Source organism: Catharus ustulatus, chromosome 7, assembly GCF_009819885.2.
Source record: "Catharus ustulatus isolate bCatUst1 chromosome 7, bCatUst1.pri.v2, whole genome shotgun sequence".
In the NCBI taxonomy this organism is placed as follows: domain Eukaryota; kingdom Metazoa; phylum Chordata; class Aves; order Passeriformes; family Turdidae; genus Catharus; species Catharus ustulatus.
Window position 1 is genome coordinate 12,329,599 of NC_046227.1, and position 19,079 is coordinate 12,348,677.

The following is a 19,079-nucleotide window of genomic DNA, read 5'->3' on the forward strand; positions in this document are numbered from 1 at the left end:
GCAGAAACAGAGAGAGTGTGTTTTATACAAATCTGACATTAGGTACAAGTATTGCTGGGGAGGAAAGAAGAAAAGGAGGCGAGGTGTGCTCTGGGGCTTTGCAACTGCATACACTAATGGATATTTTCCCAAGGAAATGGAGAGAATTTGCAAAAAATGAGTGTGGAGGGTGACAGATACTACATTAGACAGGAGAGCATCCAGCACTTTTCACTGTACAGACTATCGCATTTATTTCCAGCCTATACAAACTGAGAAACTGATTTTGAAGCAGATGTAAGAGAAGGCAGGGGTGCATCCATACCCCTGTGATGGACATGGCCATTCAGTAGCACAGACAAAGCTCTGAACTGGTGCTGACTTTCTGAGGACGATGAAGATAATAAAGAGGTGTTATTCTGAAATCCAATGACAAAGGCATGCCAGTTCTCCATTTCGGCCTCTGCTTCTGAGATTGATGGAGGCTTAACTTCAAACTCTCATAATGAGCAGTCTTCTATCATTTCATAGCCTCTCAAGATGAGCTAGAACTGATTACTCATCAGGATATGGACAAAACCCTACAGGTTTAGTATCTGCCACAGAGAACAAGATTCACTGGACTCCCTGAGCACTTTATTACAGAACTAGGTCTAAAATCACAGTTAGCTCAGAACAAAGTAACTGATAATAGAAATGGTTTTTCAACATCATCCCAGTTAAAGTTAATGATCTGCACCTCAGGTCTGCCCTTACTGCTCTTGGAGATTCATCATTGCTAATAGTAATAAATCTTCCTGGCCAAATACAGGCTTTACAAGCAGGCAGATTGCATGCTCAATTAGCCCAAGGAAATTGGTCACTTTGCTTAACCCCTGCTGTTTGAAATATGGAGTCCCACTGCTGCACCATCCTGCTGGAGCAGCATCACGTCTCTTCCACTGATGGAGCAGCCAGGGAGGGGAAATCCTCTGCCCTGAGTGTTCCTCACTGCACATCTCCTTGTGTGGAGCAGAGGACCTTCCCAGCTCACAGGCTGCTGCAGCAGGGTTTGCCTGCTCTGGCCAGCATAGCCATTACTTAGGGAGCTCTGAGTGCTTTGGTTACATTCTGTGCTAAATAACAGCCCATTTCTGAATTATCAAATATCACCTCTCCCAGAAGCAGAGGGGATGTTTCAAGGGCAGGAGTGTGGGAACAGATAAGCACAAGCAGCTTTTTGACACTTTGACAGTATGCTGTGTTTTCTAAGGGTAGCTAGAAAAATAAATCTTCTGGCTTTTGAGCACACTGCAGAAAGTCCAGCCCAGCCCACTGTCTGAACTCCACACAGACTAGGAAAAAGTCTAGACTTTCCCTTCAATCCATGAAAAACACCTCCTGAATATTTTCTTCCCATTATAGCTTCACTTTTCTCTGTCTTCCTCATTAAGGTGAATTTCTTCTCGCTTTGCTTGAGGCCTGTTTAACGATTTCTCATTTTGGTTACTTTGCTGTGAGAATTTAGACCAGATCCTTCACACAGTGTCTTCTCATTGCAGAGACATCCCAGTTAATATATCCCAGGCCTCCGAGGATTGCCACTCCGTGATAAATGATAAATTATGACTTGTGCTCTCACTAAACCCCCTTTCTGACCAGGCTGCCTCCTTTGCCCCTATCTCTGTCCCCTCTGACTTGATGAAGGTGTGACTTAGGCTCAGCCCTGCAGGGCCAGCTCAGGTACAACCTCTTCTATTCTGCTTTCCTTGCCTTAGGATCGACAGATGCTGGCCCTGCAGAAGCACGGTTGTTGTTGTTATCCCATCTTATGGCAAGTCCCTCATGTGCCAGATGTCAGCAAAACTGCTTTGGGCTGAACCTCTAAAGGTCACATAAGCTTTAAAGAGCATCTTGTGTTTTCATGTGACAGACTGTCACACAGAAGGGAGAATTGAAATGAATTGGTGACCAGGGAGGGGCTTAGACATGCTGTAAATACCTGGTACCTCTCCAAACAATGGTGACTATTTTCTTGTCTATTAAGCCCTTTTATCACATACTCGATGGCTTCTGGGCCTGGGGATGCTCAAAAACTCTCTGTAAAAAGCCATAATTGGTATAATTGCGTTCAATAACGTACCAGGCACGGCAAGTTTAACATGAATGGGATACTGACCTGGCACTGGGTGTACCTGGACCCTGCATGCCATGAAGCAATTGCTGTCATGAGGTCACATTGGCCCTACACACGAGGGAGAAGGAGTTGGGGCTTCTCAGGAACACACCAGTTGGAGAGCTTTTCCTTTCAAGGAGGAATGTGAGTTCATCTGCTGCACGTGGGGGAAAAAGCTGTTGGATGAGACACAGTGCAAGTGGAAGCCAAAATGAGAAACCAAACCAAACACAATAAATTCTGTCAGGGTGAAAAGGGAAGGGGAAATTAGGGAATAATTCTTGGAAATACCCTCAGCTTTAGCCCTGAGAGCCTACATTTTAACTCAGAGATGGATGTTGAGGGTGGTATGTTCTATATCACTCTGTTATTAAATACCCCATTTCTATCTGCACAGCCTGCTGGTTTTGAGCCAGTTCCTGTCATATAGAAAATATTATTTAGACTGACTGCACAATTTGAAAAAAATAAATCTTACCCCTCAAGAAGCCAGCAAACACTAATTTGGTGAATAATTGTGGTTCTGGAAGAAAAAAGAAGAGCCTGTGTGTGGTGTTTGGTTTCAGTATCACTGTCTCACAGTCTTGGTTAAACCAAAGTCCATGTACATTCAGCAGCCCCATTTTTTAGCATGTCCACTTAGTATAAACTCAGGTTGCAGGAGTTAGGTAAAGGAGAGAGAAGTTGTTTAAAAAAGAAAAATATAGTGAAAACATTAAAAAAGTAGTGCAGGTTCATCTGAAACAAAATGCAGGCAAAAAAGAGGGTGGGTGGAAGGGAGTAATGATTACCATTAGCCCTCCTTGGTTTCCATAACAGGCATGTGCTATCTATTACTAATTTAGCTGATGAGAGAGCCACAATTTCTTTAAAACATGCCAGGACTCCAGTCTGTCTCTCAGCCTATAATATCCAAACAACAAATTGGGTCCCAGCTGGGATGTGTTTATCAGCTTAAAAAGAACTCATTTTCTCTTCCACAGTCAGAAGGAAAGCGTTGTCTGACAACATGAACCAAGATCAATGCTCCTCCCAAACTCCCTGCAAATGGGCAGTTTTGGCTATTGGATTGTCCAGATACTGATTCTGGCTCTGCAGCATTAACTCTGCCCTGTTTCTGGCAGCCCATCACCATTGTCCATCCCCATCATCCATCTCACCAGCAGGGTCCATCATCAGCTTTTATCCACCTCCCACATCTTCTGCAGAACTAATTACGCTTCGACCTTTCTGCCCAGAGCCACTGGCTTAAGTGAAAATGAGTCTAAGCTGCTTTGAATCAGAAACAGGCAAGCAGGAAGTCTTGGTCCAGATAACTGGGTTTAGCCTTTTTGTGCATGTGGTGTGTGCTCGTTCATGCCTATTGTCTTTCAGGTTGATTTTTATGGACTGCTAACTGTTAAAGCACAGTGATTTGTACAATACTTCCATTAGCCTTGCTATTATGTGTATGTAAGAATGAGATACTGTATCTAATCACAAGTATTTATTTATCCAATGATATAACATATTTACTTGGGTGGCTATATAACATACAATTTAATTTGTTCTATGAAAATAGTGAGCCTTTCTTACTAGATTTGTGTCAAAGCATCTGAACATAAATTGGAATTCAAATAAAAAATCACATTACTTTAAAGTATTCTTATTTAACTATTGATAAAATAGCTCAGATGGGCACAGTGTAAATGACAGTAAAATTGGCGTTTACAACAGCCGTATTAGACAAAAGGGAATTGGACTGAGAAAAGCAAATCGATTTTTTTCCTCACTGTGCTTGAAGCAAAAACTGTGTGTAGAGAGGAATCTACTAATTTAGAAAATCTTAGTCAGTTAATTGGGGTACAAATGTTTGCTTTCTGCCTCTGTCTCTCCCTCTGGGGCTGATCTCCCTGGAGCATAGGTGAAGGCTGTGATGGGAAGTGGCCTCTACCCCTTCCCAAGGACCCTGTCTGACCTGGTGTCACCTCCTTGGGATGATGGCCCTCAGTGCCACAGAAGTGACCCTCACATGCCACTGCTGGGAACATGCTCAGCAGCATTTTCAGCGCTGCCTGGGGGCTCCTGATGCTGCACCTGCCTTGTCTGGTGCTCCCAGGCAGCCCCAGGGAGCCAGTGCTAAGAGCAGGGGAAATGGCCCTGGGATGTCTGCATGTAAATCTGCACGAGAAATCAGTACCTGAAAAGCAGCTCCTCACCTCAACTCATATGCAAAGCATCCTTTTTTTAATTTTTTTTTTTTTTTAATTTTTTTTTCCTGGACAACCCCTGCTCATATCATACAGCTGTGGAAACATGTTTCCCTCCCACTCCCCCAAACCCTAAGGGTACAAAGGTTTTGTGTTTCCAAGCCCCCAGCCACAAGCAGTGGCTGGCTGTGAGGTGCTCCGTGGGTGTCCAGCCATGGGTTGGACCTGCTGCCCCACTGTGGGTGTGGAGCCAAGGGGTTCACAGCACCAGCCTGGCTGGGGAGCAGCGAGTGGGAGCTGGCTCTGCGTGCAGGAAAAGTGGAGGCTACTGACTGCAGGTCCCCTTGGCAAGATAACTATTGATTGCCCCCCTTCCCCCTCCTTTAACTGGTAAGGTTTGATATAAATGAGTTGCCATGCAGAGCTGTATACAAAAGGATATTATACGATGGGGAAAAGGCAAAGCCAAGCATTTGGCTGGGTTTAGGCTGTTCTGTGCCTTTCCAAGCACGATAAAATTAACAGAATTATCTCTGTGTGTGCTAGTGCTTGTGGCAGGCTAATGGTGTCAAAATAGCAAAAGATGACGAGAACAGGTTTGGGAAGGCAGCAGAGTGTTATCCCTAGATGAGAAGATTTGTGGTTTAATTTGAATAGCTTCACCTTGGAAAGACCCTTCTCTGAATGGAGAGTAAGTCATTGTGGGAGAGGAACTCTCCTGCCCTTTTCTATCAGTAGGAAGAGAGTAAGAACAGTGGGAAGGGTGCTGCTGTATCTGGATGCAGCACATGGAGAGCTGACATTCCCTAGCAGAGAATATTTCCTCACTCTTATTTAGCTTTGGGGCATGGGTGATCTCTAGCCCTATGCCCATCACACCTGTCTCAATCTGCCAAATTCATTTAGCTCTTTTGGGAGCATGAGTACACAAATAAAACCAATTTAAAGATCCAGTTTGGTTTCATTCATGGATGCTTTTAGCAGAGAAAGAACAAATTGGACACTACCTATCCAGGTTTCTTGCCTCAATTTGGAGCTTCTGCTGAACCTCATCTGGATGAATCTTGATTTCTCCAAAATGGAAATGCAGTAGGAACTTCGCAGTTTGCAAAGCTATAGTCAGGTCTGACCTTGCTCCTGATGTCTCCCACCACTGATTCCCATGGTGGACATGAGACCTGTCCTGAGTTTCAGCACTTTTGTTTTTCTAAGCTCTGAATTTCATCCCCTCTCATTCTCTGGGCTTGCTGTCACTGTCACTTTGATCATGGCTACATCAGCTACATGTCCTAGAAGAAGGTGCAATAAATATCCCAAAGTTGCTTTTGTCTTTGAGGCTTGGCAGCCCTTATTGCAACTGTGATTTGAGAGGAATCATGGGAGGGATCATGAACTGTAGGGTGAGAAAACAATGCACCACTTCAGTGCCATTTCAGTGCCAAATTTCCATGAGTTGGCTGCCACAAACATCTCAGCAAGGCAGAAGCGTGGGAGCTACAGGAACCTGAAAATGCACCATACTACAGCACTAACTCCTAGTGAACAGAAACAAGCTGTTTCTGTAAGCACAATGCCAAAGCTCTATTAGAGCGTGCCAACCACATTCCACGAGGAGTAACCTCAGGTTAAACAGCTGCACAGGCCAGATAACCTGGGGTTGGCTTCATCTGCAGAGGGCAGTGGGCTGGGTGCCAGTTAATTAACCAAGCTAAAATTTGGGTAATGGTGTCTGCTCTGTTAGGCAAGCTCACATGAGCTACCCCAGGTCAGACACCTTTGGGGAGGAAGCCTGGATTTTCCCAGCACAGATTTCTTTGTGCAGGATCCCCGCTTGTTAAGGACATCTCACTCAGCATGAGCTGTGCAGCCATGGGCCCATCAATGCTCCAGAGCAGTGTCTGCCATGCCTACATTTGGAATGATAACACAGCTGCCAAAAATCCTGATAACAGTGTTCTTTGATCATTGCTTTTCTATCATTTCTCTCATGTCATCTCTGTGGGGAGGTATCTCAGGTGATGAAAGGTTTGTAGGGAGAGGTGATTGTCCTGATCTGGACACAGAATACAGATGGAAAACCCAGGCAGACTCCTCCATGCTGCTGTGCAGAGTGGGACAGGGGTGGCTGCCCAGTGGTCTGTGGGATACCAGCGGTTCCAAAACTCCTCCGTCAGCTTTTGCCACAGCAGAGCGTCTAACAGAGGATATCACCTTTCCCTGCAGATCTGATCTTGCTTTTGGGATGGTAGACTGGGTTTGCATGGCAAAGTCTTGGTCCTGAGGGACTACAAGGGTGACTTCTCTGAGAAGCTGCCAGAAGCCTCCCTTGTGTCTGATGGAGACAATGCCAGTCGGCTCCAAGACTGACGTGCCTCTGGCCAAAGCTGAGCAAAGGATAGTAGTGCCTCTGGGATTACATATTTAATAGCTACAGAAACACAGGTGTTACTGCTGCAAGGAAGAAAAAGGTTTGGTTAATCATGAGATTTTCCTGTGACTACCTGCAAGTAAAATCAAACTCTTGGAGTCCTGTTTAAGATGGGCTTAATGCAAGAAATATTGGAGTGCCATGCCCAGAAATATGTAGGGTGACATAGGTATCTGGGGTTTGGAACACTACCATGGGAAGCTATATGTGTATCTTGAGTTACTCTGATAATTCTCTTTGAATGTGCTACCCTGCTGGGACACCAGCATGATTTCTCTCCCCAGCCTGAGACAGCTTCTGGGAGATCAAGATTGTTATTTTTTTTCTCCTTTTAAATCTTCTGAACAAGAACTTATGTGCAGCCTAAGCAAAAAGTCCTGAGGCTGCAAATAGCAGAGAAAGGAGCTATAATGACCATATATGTTTAATGGCAGGTTGTAAATGACTGCTGATGTTTCAGCTGGAGGTCTTCAGCAGTGGAAAACTTGATCTCAGAGTGGTAGCTGCCACCCATTATCTGCAATGAAACAAATGGAAAGACTTCTGTGCCTTTGCTTGATGCCTTTTTTATGTTCCAGGTTTGGAGATTTCCCTTGTTCCTGTGAAGCAGACTGTGCTGACAAAAAGGAGAATGGCTGGCAGCTGGCTTCAGTGTGGGAGTCATGCTGCTAATGCAGCCTGCGTGTTCCCAGGCTACTCTCTGGGGCCTGGATTCTGCTGCCCCGCTCCCATTGCAGTCAGGAAAGACAGAGCCAAGCTCCTTCAACTCTTGCTTCTTCCTAATTCCTTGTGTGGACACTTCTGTCCCAAGGGAATAACACTGGCAGCTGCTTCAACCAAACATGATAGCATCTGCTGTAACCTTGGTCAGACCAGGTCATATCTGTTCCCTTTATCTGCTTTCCTATCTTTGACCTTCTCCACCTGGATTTGTGCTCATAAAGAAAACAGTAATTTCTTACTGTGTGTTTTTCTTTCCACGCAGTCTGTGGAGTCACAATTTCTAAGTCAGGAAAAAGATGTAGTTCAGATCAGTCTCGATAGTTTAGCTGGTACAGACCCTCATGGAGTTATTTCACCTTTTCTAAAAAACTCCATTTATATACAACGCAACAGCAAAAAATTCTGTTTTGAAGAAAGAGCAAAATATTTTGATGCCTTGCTGTGTCACTGTGAATGCTTTATGAGAGACACACTCCTTGGGATTTCAAACGATTTATCCCTTGAGTGTTCATTTTGGAGTGGTGTCCATCCAGTGCAGCTCCCTGGCTCAGCATCCAGTGCCACTCCTGACAGCACCAGGTGCTCCTCCCATGGCAGACAGGACAGGGGGCTGCCCATGGGAGTTTTTGGGGCTGCCCATGGGAGTTTTGGGGGCTGTGGGTTACCCAGTGTGCTGCCCCTGCACAGCCCTGCTGCAATGCATTATCCGGGCAGAGCTGAAGATGGCAGCAGGAATTTGGTTTGGTTTCTCTTCTGTATTTTGTATCCTTGGGAAACACAGCACAGGGCTGCTGCAAATGGGGCTGTGATATGGGTTTAATGACATTGTTCCTGGGCTCACTGCAGAGAAAGACACTTCTCTTCCCTTGCGTTTAACCCTGTTTCATACACAAAGGACACTGAGGAAACCCAGAAATCGCCACGTGGGTCTTGAACTAAGGTGAATGCCTTCCTGCATTTGATGTGGGACACAGGCTGTAACCCCAGAGCCATGAGCTGCCTGCATGCCTGTGCTCCCAGACAGAGTGTCCACGCTACGTCCCCTGGACTTCAGGAGATGGGCACCATGATGGGCACCACGTGTGTTTGCAGTGCACAGCTAGAAACAGCAAAAACTTCAAGACAAATCTGCATTTGCATGCTGGATGCCTCCCCACAGGGGAGGTGACTGGGGAGGGGGCACTGCCAGGGTTACTGGGGACTGGGGCTTTGCCTTCTCTACCAAGGGGGAATCATGGCATAAGATCTGCTTGTATTATAGCAGTAGGCAAAGGAGGGATGCCTGGTGCTCTGCCAAGTTTGCAGTCATGAGCACTTGACTCTCAAGCCAACACGAGAGAGGCCAAGGAAAACAGCAGGAACTTTATTCTACATCTTAATTTATTGATGTTTCCTTAATCCTCTCACAGACCTCATCTGTTTGAGAAATCAGGTTCATATGTCACCTGTAATGTCTCCTTCCAGACAAATAGCACCACAGCATCTGCAATTTTCATAAGTGTGTTGCACTTTGAAGACGAAGATACATGGGACACTTCAGCATAGATTGCTTTTAAGTGCTGCAGAATTTGCCTCATCAACAAGAAGGCCTATTCACTGTACAGTGCATGCTGGTATTGGTTTCAAGTTGCTCAGATGCATGAAAAGCAGAAGAGCCCATTGCTCCAGGCAGGCACTGTCAGCTGATGCATTGCCCAGATCCTCATTTAGAAGGCAGAAATTGAGAGGAGGCCTCAAAAAAGGAAAGGAAAAAAAATAGCAGCTCTGTAAACTTTACATAATTTCCTGGGTTTCATTCATTTTACAGTGATTTTACACATGTCTTCACATTAAGAGCTTATATTGTCAGAGGAGCACTCAGGATAAGTAATGTCACTCAACGAGTCACAAATGGAAACCATGTCGGCTGGCATTGCAAAATGGATCTATAGCTGGCTTTTTGTCCCTCAATTTGACATGATTTAATTCGATTTCTGTGATTTATGGCTGGGAGGAGGATGCTTGCTGTTCCTCCATTCCCTCCATGCACCCAGGCTTGATGTCTTCTCCTCTTCTGAATATGCTGGCTTTTGCAGGTAATGAGTGTCTGAAAGGGCACTGCACGTATTTCCTGCCTGAACTGATTTTTAAAGCAGTAACTGGGAGAGGGAATTTTTTTACCTGTCCTTGCTGGCATCTCAGGATAACACGTATCACTCATGCCAGCCCTGAATTTGGAGATTATGGTGAAACTGCATTTGTAAGAAAAATGAGCGAGGTGTTTGGGGTGAGTTATGGAGACCTGCAAGAATTTACAGCCACAACATGGAGCTGCCAGTGACAGCAGCAGCACCCGGTGCCACTGCAGGCTGCTGCTGCTTGGAAGCCTCCTCTGCATGTTTATTTACTCACTGAGCTCTGACACAAAACCTGCCATGTCGGTGATTTTCAGTGGGCTTCAGTGGGATCAAAGCTGTGACATATAACAACAAACCATCTGTAAAATCTCACAAGCTGCTATTTGGGCGAAGAGAGGACCATCGCTGATTTGGCAAGAGGTGCTCCATTCCAGTATCAAATACAAGTAAATTCAAGCTAGTCATGCACGTATAGGAGAGGGCCAACACATTCACCTTTGTGGATGCAGTGTGTTAGGTTCCTGCAGCCAGCTGAGGCACTGCTGTTCTTGCTGCCAGTGCAGAGGCAATGGCTTCAATACACCACGTGCACCCCCCACTAGAGCATCAATGTATGAAATCCACTTGCTTTGACATCATCTCTTCCCCTGTGCCCATGCAATTTCCCACCCCCTGGAGAGCAGCAGTGAGCCTCTGGCTCCCAGCTACCAGGTGTGCCACAGCTGCTTGCAGCTGTGTGTTGGTGTGCTGTGCAGGGCAGGGGCCACCCATGGGCACACAGGGGCTCTGCCCTCCCCTGGGCACTGCTGTGTGCCACTCACACCTACACGTGTGCACACGGGCTGACCCCAGCTGACAGCACGGGCACGGTAAATCCATGCTGCCATCTAAAACCTCTCTTCCTGCTCAGCACATGCAGTGCTCTCCTTCTCTTGTGCTGTGACAGGTGTGGGTATGAGGTGCTGACCAGCTGGGGGTCCCAGCACTGGTGGTTTTGGCATGCAAGGAGCTCCTGGAGCTGCTGGGGTGGAAGGCACTCCATGAAAGGAGAGATGATTGTCCCTCATCTTGCTCATCTCACAGACATTCTTGTCACTAGCTCTGTGAACAGCCCCAGGTAAGCTCCATCCTGACCTTGCCAGTCAGGGTTTTAGGAAGAAAACATTCAAGGCTGGCATTGTGCACCCTGTGCCCAGGCCACCCACCAGGCCCCCACACTACACATATGTGAAATGTGGGCAAAATATACTGCTGGTTGTGCAGAATTAGGAAAGGCAGACTCCTGCCATGACCCTGATGGGTCATTCACAGTTTCCTGGTACCCTCTTTCCTTGCTGCATTATGCTTGAGTCATGAATATATGTATTAACTACAGAATAGTCTTAAGCAAACATTTATCTTGCGCAGCAGTGGCTGTTGTTAAAGACACTGGCGATGGATGTCTAGGAAAACAAGCCCATTCGAGCACAGCACTGGAAATGAGGACGTCCTCACAATAATTTTTTTCCTTGGGTTAACAGTTTCCAAATAAGCAGGTGAAATGGTCTGAGGTGATTAAAGCAATAGAGAAGATTAGTTTTGTTATATGTAATCACCTTTGCTTCTCTTTTATGCGTGGAGTGATTTTTTCAGCAGGATGTGTTATCTATTTTAGGGAATGCTAGTCTTTTTGTTATTCCTTTTTTTTTTAAAATGTAAATCAGCTTTTTAATCTTTTTGTGTCAATTTGATAGACTGTAATAGCAAGTCTGTTTGGTAGTAGATTCCCTCCTTCCCCAAGCACTTCTTTGCCTTTAATTGCCTTAATTGTTCTAATTTGAATAAATCTGGGATCACACCTTGGCTTGTGGAAATTTCCTGCAGATCTGCGGTGGTCTGCATGGAGCCACTCCTTCATGTTTCTGTCAGTTCTCTTGGGTGGGATGGCAGGGGATGGGGGGCAGGTGGAAAACCCGGGTAGTGCTTGATCTTGGCAATGAGAGGGTACAAGTGCTCCTCTAGGTTGGGCCACATCTTCCTCCCAACTCTATTTCACTCCTGCTCCTACAGCGAGTGGAGACCTCATCCTGCTCCCTGACTGCCCCCATCTCCTCAAAGAGATGAAGTTTTGGGTAAGTTAGGCAAACCTCAAAACACACGTGCTTTTTTTTACTGTTGCAACTTCTTCTAGAAATACATATAGTGCTGGGCCACTCGTTTCTGCAGGATTTCCTCTCCCTGTGCCTCAGAGGAAGGCATGGATTTTAAGTGCTTATTTTAAGTGACACAAAGCAGTAGCAGCCTTTTTCAACAGTGCTTAGCTCTGTTGCCCTCAGCACTGAGGGAGGATGCTTGTAGGGGACGTTCCTGTCTGAACCCCTGTGCTGCTCATTGCCTCGAGAAGCTGCAGACCTTGAGCTGTCACTCCACTTTTGATGACAGACAGAAAGAAGGGAAAGGTGTAATTTGGCATCCTTGTGCATTTCGTTGGTGAGCTGAGATAATTTTACCCTGACAAAAACACATATCTCCATCAATGCCTAGACCTTGGTGGGGCATCCTCACTGAAAGATGCAACAAGGAGATAATGCCTCCGTCAGTACGGGATCTGTTCGTGGTGGCGTGTGAGCTGATACAGCCTGTCAGGTACATGACAGGGTGGAGTAGAGCCTGAGAAATTATTTCTTTTAGATCACTTGGAAAACAGTCCCTGGAGCAGCCCAGATGAGAAGGGCTCCCTTGGGAGCGCTGGGAAATGAGCATTCATCTGTCAGGGATGTCTTCAGGAGGTGGAGATGGCTGCGAGCTCCTCCTGTGCTCCCTGGCCCAGACAGGGGGACCTGCGGGAGGTGATGGGTCCCTGCATCTGGGGTCTCACCTGCACTGGGGAGCTCCAAAACCAGTGAGGAGGTAGAGAGGGGCTTTATTTCCAAGGAAATTGTGCCCAGAGGAGTCAGGCCTCCTTGCTCAGTCTGTCCCCATGCCATCCGCCCCAAAAAGCTGCCAGGACTGGGGGGAAATGCTCTTTTGATTAAGCTGCCACGGGGCCACTCACCAGCTGTGGGGTCACTGCCTGCTTGCATGGAGTGGTTAAATGTTATTGGGAAGTGAAGAAGGAAAATGCTAGATGATTACTGTGGAGGAAAAAAGGTTACAGTAAAGAAAGGAATTAAGGGGAAAATAACAGGTTGACTATTATTAGGGAGGGAGATGCAAAGAGATAACGGGGGGAACAAACATCTAGTACAGTATATTAGACTTGGGTGCGGATGTAAGTATAAAATGCTCCACAAGTCCTGTAATTGAGAAAATCCATCAAATGTCCTGACAGCTGTTCCAGCATTTCCAGAAGCGATAAAACTTGAATTTATTTCGCTTCTGGAAAGGGGGCAGTATCACCTTCTGGCGGCTCTAATGAAATGCCATAAAATTTGAGGAAAAACTGTGCTGTAAAGTAATAAAAAAGGGCAGTCGGCAGCGAGTTGTTTGCTGAAACACTCGTAGGGGACGTGGTGGGGCGGACCTGCTCCCACTGGTCACAGCACCCACGCTGGGGGGATGCTCTGGGCCCTGGCCCCATTCCCTGCAGCCACAGTGCCTGCAAGGCCACAGCAGAGCTGGGCACGGCTGGGTCTTGGCCCTGGTGGGGAGGCACAGAGGTTCCAGAATAACCATTAGCTTGTGCCAAGGCTCAGGCAGGGCTGCAGGGGAGCTGGGAGAGGCTTGTGTGGCGTCCACCCACTGCTGGCCAGCCCCAGCACCTGGGCCCATTCAGAGCAGGAGAGGGCTGCAGAGTGCAAGCACTGAGGAAATTTTCTTAATTTGGCTTTTTTATTAACTGAGTCATTTGGTGACAGGAGAGAAGGTCATTGCTGTTTACCTCCCATGGTAGCTGCTAGGCAGTGAGCTTGTTTTCCTATTTAATTTGTTAATTGAAACTAAATTTGTAATACAACATTCAAGTTATTTGAAGGCTCTTGGACTCTGTAATTTAACCCTAATTTGTTGGCAGGAGAGCACACCTTTTGCATACATGTTTCTTTTTGGCTCACCATCATCTCTCACGTAATTGCTGAGACGGTTTTCTTCCATTCCCTAATTTCATGTAAATGCTGCAGGCGCCTTGGGAGCAGTGTTACTACCCCCAGCTGGCAAATATTAGGGATCTAGGTAATATATTTAAACAAAAGTGGGAGGAGATATCTAAAAATAGAAGGGAAGGAAGAGCAGTGCTGACTGTGCAGAGAGACCCTTCTCCTCCTCCTCCCCCTGTCAGGGGTTGGGCACAGCGGTGCCTTGTCTTCCCTGGGTGACACAAGGGAAAAGTGGCCAGGAAAGCAGACCAAGAGCCACCAATTTGTTTCCACTTAAAGGTTAGTAATATAAAATTCTCCGTGCCAGATGCAAAGCTTTGGATGAGGCCATAAAGATGGTTAACACATCCCAGTCATTACGAGCATAAAGCACTGTGCACCACTGGTTTCTGTTCTGTGAAACCCTGTGCCCAGGCACTGTGGCCGTGCTCAGTGCTGGGTTTCCATCAGCATCTCCCACTCTTGGACACCTCCTATGGCTGATGGTCCTTCTGGGGAGTGACTGGGACAGCTGCATGGGATGAGAAGTCTGCTCTTTGGTTAGACTGTGGTTCCCAGTAGCTTGGCTGGAGGATGAACTGTGGGAGTCAATGGGAGTAGGAGTCTGCTGGAGGGGCCCCAAGTAGAGGGAAGCATCTCACTGCCATTGTGCAGGAGGTGCAGCTGCTCGTGCTGCGCAGCATGCTGAGCACCTTACACCCCAAACCAGAAAATAAAGAGACAAAAAGGTGATCTGTGAAAGGATTATGAAATTCCTTAGTGGGCTTGTCCTTTCACACACACTGGTGTATATTGGCCAAATTGGAGAGGCTGAGCTCTGCTGATAACCTGTGTGCTTTATTCTGTGTTCTCAGCCCAAGTCCCTGCTGCTTACAGAGGTGTTGAAATGAGCAAGGGAACGATTGTCTTCAGCCCATCATGAGAATTCAGAGTCCTTTTCTCCCAGCAGGCTGCTGATGGTCTCTGTTCTCTTGCTTGGCACTGTGTGCAGTGGGAACCAGAGGCATCCTGTGGTGCCTGACCAGGTGGCATAGGCACATCCTAGACTGCTTGTAGAAAAAGCTTCTCCACAATGAGTACTCTGGGGCAGCCCAGGACTTCCAGTAGGAATTGCCTGAGTGTTAGGGAGAGGATTTCCCAAAGTTCAGGTGGCAGTGTGTTGGAGGCTGATACTAAAATGCCCTCTAGCAGGGCAGAGCGAATCCCTTCGCAGGGAATGGTGCTGGAGCCCAGCTCCTGCCCAGCCGTGGGAAGGATCCTTCTGATCAACCCAAAGTCCAGATTTCTACATGAGGGTTCCCATGGCAACCAGGCTGCACAGATTAAATATTTAAAAATATGGAAGTGATGCTGGTGTGCGAGGCGAATGCAAGAACTTTAGGGCAAATGGTGTCCTCTGTTCCACCCCATGGATGGGCTGTGGCCCACACCATTGTCCTGCAGCCCAGCCACTGCCATCTCACCTGGCAAGGCTTCTCCAGGCTGGGAACAGCCACTCTGCCCATCATCCTGCCCATCAGCATCACTGCCTACAGCTTCTGTGGGACAACCCCTCTCTCCAAGTGATTTTCCACACCAAAAACTTCAGGACATGAGGCCGGCCCCTTTTGGCAATTGCTTCCTTTGCTACTAGTGCTCTTTAGAAAAGAAAGGTGGAAAATGCAATTTAAGTGCTGAACAAAGCTTCCCCAGGCTTCTGCCCAGTGAAACATTATTTGTGGAGAACTTCAAAGTGGTTGCCAATAATTTGGGAGGGTAGTGGAGCAAAGCAAAGAACGCTGCTGATTTGCCTTCATTGTACAGCTGTTGGAAAGCACTGGCTAGTGAAAAGCAAATGCTCTGTGGGAAGTGATCAGTTTAATGATATTTTGATGGAAAATTTCTAATCCACTAGAAAGGAGTAATCTGCTTTGACCTTGTTTTGTTTCTGAGATACTGTTTTACACAAAGAGCATGGCTGAGGTGGCACTGACCCTGCTCACTGCATTAAGATTATTCTGCCAGCTCCAGCAGTACCCGTCCTGTGGTAAACGAAAAAATACCACTTACAGCAACAGGGGATCTTCACTGGGAGTTGCACTTTTCAAGCTCAGCGTGGTCATGTCTTTTCCCACCAGTGAATGTTAATTTTTTGATCCAGCAATGGAGTAATAGTGGCAATGCTAAAGGAAGGCGGTGCCAGCATCAGGGCATCCACAGGGAGGTACAGATGGCCTCTCCAGACACAGCAGAAGTTTAGGGCACCACAATTTCAGCTCCTGTCTTTGGGAAACAGATATCTCATCTCTAAAGTGACTGGGAAGATAGGAAAGTTGAGTTTTTAATGGCACCCACCATACCTATATCCACTTTTAACATTTCAGACTTGTCTCTAAGGTAAAGAAGAGTGAGGCTCATTAGAGTCCTTTTCCTAATTAGCTGCTGCAAACAGATTTTATTTTATAAATGCCTGAATGTAAAGTTATTTGTGTACCTAATTTCTTTTTTATGTTACATTTATTTTTAAGTGTAATTCACAAAGGCTTCACATTTATAATTCTTTCAGGGGCATTACAACCAGCGATGCACATTTATTACAACCCCTTAATTTGCTGCATTTTATTTCCATATGCTTTTGAATTGCTATTGAGCTTGTTTCATGCTCTTCCCATCGTTAAATTGTATTTTTTTATTGTACATAAATGGTAAATAATTGATACCTGCCATCTGGTGCTAATCATCTTGCCAGCCCTATGTCTCCACCCTGTCCTTTCATTCCTTGCTAGCTCTTCACATCAGTTCTTCCCCTTTCTTTCCCAATTTTCTCTGCACCTTCACCCCTTTGCTCCCTGGAGGTGTTTGCAGTGATGTAGTGCCAAGAAATGCACTGCCCTTCATCTCTGCTCAGTCCAAATACTCCTGACACCTTTCAGGACAGGCAGTTTCCCTAGGGATGCTCAATCTGCCATCCCTGCCCAAGCTCCCCTCATCCTCATGGTCTGTCCAGTCCCATCACCCAGGGACCGTGGCAGACCCCTCAGCTGGAGCCACTGTGCCCCAAAAGCGCTGGGCTTTGCAGCCTATCTCCTGTGGTGCCCGTGTGCCTCATTGCTTCCTTGCCAGCATTAGACCCTCAAGGGATGAACACTGAACTGCTGGGCTGGGTTTCTCTCAGTACAGACTGGGCTGGAAAAAAAGCAGCCAGACGATAGAGATTAATGCAGCAAATCTCCAGTGCTGGTGGCTTCAGAGAGAAGCAGCAAGCCAGAAGCCACGATGCTGTGACTGCCTCCTGCCCTGTCACAAAGTTCCTCTGACTCCTGAGATTGCTCAGCAGTGATTTACATGGGCTATGAACTCTAAAAATCACATTTGCAAAGTATCCAGTTGCCAAAGCAGGGAAAGCCCAGCGCTGCCTAAAACCAGAGAGTGCTTTCCGTGAGCAAAGCCATTTCTTTGTCTTAGCCTGAATGAAATCTTTCTAGACATAAATAAAACCTCTTTGTAGGCAGATCCCTGGGATGGAGAATATCTGTCTAAATAGTTAAGAGTTTGGCAACCTTGTGAGTAACCAAAAGCAAGGCTTCAGGATGGGGAATACTTGGGAAAATTAGGAACCAGCATTATTACCAGCCCAGCCGATAATAACAGCTGGCGCTGTGCAGATATGTGACCATCCGTGCTGAGCTAATTGTTGATAAAATCCTAGGAGTTATAATTAGCCCCTGTGGGACTCCTCGTGCTGCTAAAATGAAGCACATGCCTCCCTGTTTGCAGGGAAGAGCTGCAGGGCAGGGGGTGGCCCAGCACCCTCAGGGTACAGGGTCCAACCTGGCAGAGCAGACTCTGCCGGGCAGCGCTGCCCCCAAAGGAGGGAAGGCTGGGGGTATTTGAGGGATTGGGAATAAATAAACCAGTGCCTCCCACCCTCCCACATGATGGCCAAAACGGGCTGATATAGTGCTTGCCAGAGCACAAGCCCTTCCACTGCTTCTGCTGCTGCAGGACAAAGAGATTTTGGGACGCTGTACCTGAGCATGCATCTGTCCATCTGTCTGTCCCGAGCACCTTGTGCCGGGCACAGGTGTGCAATGCTCCTCTGCTCTGTGCAGCATCCTGGGAGCAGGCATGGTACCCAGCTCCTCCAGCAGCCCTGGCTTGTCCCCAGGGAAAGGGAGGGTCAGGAAAAGGGCCATGGGTGGCACAGAGGGCCAGCAAAGGGGCCATGGGAGGTACAGAGGAGATGAGAAGAGCACAGAGGGAGGCAGCAGGAGGAAGGGAGCGACTGGGAATGTCCCTGTGCCAGCGCTGGGGCTCAATGTGAGCTCTCCAAAGGGGAGGGCACTGCCAGCCATGGGTCAGAGGCAGCTGCCTCTGTCATGACCTAAAAGATGGAAAATTGGCTGAAAGCTAAAGGCATTGCTCCTGAGGGACTGATGCTTGCAGTGTATTTAGTAAAGAACCAGGTTCCTTTCCATACTGCCTGCATTTTAGTGCACAGGGAACAGCCCTACTGAATGTGCCTCGAGCAACTAACACCCAGACAGACACAGATGGGCTTTACTCTGTCCTGAAACCTCCTTTTTGGCAATCTCACTTCACTGGGGGACCAATCAATCAATAATTAAAACACGGGGTAATTAAAATCTCATAAAAACCTTCTCTGGGTCCTCAAAGTGAAATATAGCAATGTTTCCACTACCTACACTGCTTGTCCTGATTTTGTGGCATCCCTCACACATGGTGATCTGACCACAGTTTCTTGCTGCTGTGGAGAGCAGGAGCTGACAGCCTCCAGGAGCACCAGTTGCCAGTGGCTCCCTCCGGGGCCATGATGCATTTCCAGCAGTGGTTGCATCATTTACAGCGTGGCTGTGTGCGGGGATGTGCTCGTGTGTGTGTGTGCCAGCTTTTGTTTGGGAAACAGGAAGATTTTAGCTGCTTACATCTACCAGAAATTGGAAACTCCGGGTCCCCTTGCAGCTGAGTAAAGCCCCCACCAGACCTGAACAGAGTCACTGTGAGAGTAAAAAGTGAAATCCCATCACGACAGAGGAAGACTAAAGGCATTTTACTGCCAGGTAAAAACTGACGGTTCTAGGAGGTGAACTTATAACATGAGTCCTTTTTTATATGTTCATAAATCTAGTGATGACAGTAAAAAGGCAGTTTTCCTCCAGAAAACACAGACCTTTTCCGGGCATCTAAGGGTTAAAACACATCAAGCAGACTTTGAACCCTGAAAGAAAGCCCCTCTGCCCAGGGACGATTTCCTGGGCGCATTCAGGCCTCTGACACACTCTAGCTAAATGGCATTCATTAGTTCAGAGGAATTTCTTTAGAGGAAAAAGCCCTGTACTGGAGCCAGGTGCTACCAACGTGTGATTAATAGCAACTGGTGGGGTCTGTGCACGTCAGGCGAGCAGGAGGACGTGG